At 38.8% G+C, this 1454-nt stretch overlaps 1 protein-coding gene across 1 annotated transcript in view; it reads right to left on the minus strand.

Annotated features, from left to right (window-relative positions):
- LOC109328589 (heterogeneous nuclear ribonucleoprotein 1-like) overlaps positions 1-1444 on the minus strand; it is a 22095-nt gene extending 20651 nt beyond the window's left edge. The window contains exon 1 of the mRNA XM_019562120.1: positions 1437-1444. The gene's annotated coding sequence lies outside the window, so the exon portion shown is untranslated. The remainder of the gene's footprint in view (positions 1-1436) is intronic.

Raw genomic sequence — 1454 nt, forward strand, 5'->3', positions numbered from 1 at the left:
TGAGCAACATGCTCATGAAATACTTTAGGTATCAAACCCTTAGTCAGTGGATCAGCTAGCATAAAATTTGTCCTTATATGTTCTATGGAAACTTGTCCATTTTGAACACTTTCTTTAACAACAAGAAACTTTATGTCAATGAATTTTAACTTTGTAGAACTCCTATTGTTGTTGGAGTAAAGAACCGCGGACTTGTTGTCACAATAAATCCTCATAACACCCCAGTAATGTCATGCGACCTCCCCGACCCATGACGACAATGAGCATGTCACCGGTAATACCGCAGTAATGTCATGCGACCTCCCCGACCCATAACTACGCTACGCGTGCCACCCACTAGCTTAAATACTCCCTGTAGTATTTTATTCCCCACAAAGGGGAGCCTCCCGCGACTCGAACCCATGACCTCGGGGATAAATGGTCATTATGCACTTGAGCATACATTAGACTTCCTACTGCAGATGCATAAGGAATCTTTTGCATCTCGTATCTTTCAAGGTCATTGTTGGGGCACTGTTCGAGACTAAACTTGTCTCCCTTAGCTATAGGGATATCCCCTGGTTTACTGTCTTTCATGCCAAATATGTCTAGGACTTTATCTATATAGCTTTCTTGTGATAACCTTAGGATACCTTGAGAGCGATCTCTCAGTATCCGAATACCTAATACAAAAGAAGCTTCCCCAAGATCTTTCATTTCGAAATTCTTCGTTAGAAATCTCTTGGTCTCATGCAATAGTCCCATATCACTGCTAGCAAGCAGTATATCATCGACATATAATACCAGGAAGATAAATTTACTCCCACTGAACTTATGGTATACACAATCTTCAACTTTATTTGCCTCAAAACCATACGATGCAATAACTTGATGAAATTTGTGATTTCATTGACGAGAAGCTTGTTTAAGCCCATAGATGGATTTCTTTAATTTGCATACCATAGACTTTGAGCCATCTGGCACAAAGTTTTCTGGTTGCACCATATGGATCGTTTCCTTAATGTCACCATTAAGAAACACAGTCTTAACATCCATCTGATGCAGCTCTAAATCAAACTGAGCAACTTGTGCAAATATTATTCTAAAAGAATCCTTTGAAGATACTAGAGAGAAGGTTTCTTTATAATCAATGCCTTCTTTCTGAGTGAAGCCTTTAGCTACTAGACGAGCTTTATATCTGTCAATATTACCCTTTGAATCCCTCTTGGTTTTAAATATCCATTTGCAACCAATAGGTTTCGCACCTTCAGGTAATTCAACAAGATCCCAAACGTCATTATCATGCATAGACTTTATCTCATCCTTCATGGCATCAATCCACTTTTGAGAGTTAGATCTTTTCATGGCTTGACAAAAATTCAATGAATCATTTTCTGTTAACCCAATGCCATCCTCATGTTCTTGAAGAAATACAATATAATCATCAGGAATTGCACTTCTCCTCTCTCTAGTAG

This window comes from Lupinus angustifolius, chromosome LG15, assembly GCF_001865875.1.
Source record: "Lupinus angustifolius cultivar Tanjil chromosome LG15, LupAngTanjil_v1.0, whole genome shotgun sequence".
NCBI lineage: Eukaryota > Viridiplantae > Streptophyta > Magnoliopsida > Fabales > Fabaceae > Lupinus > Lupinus angustifolius.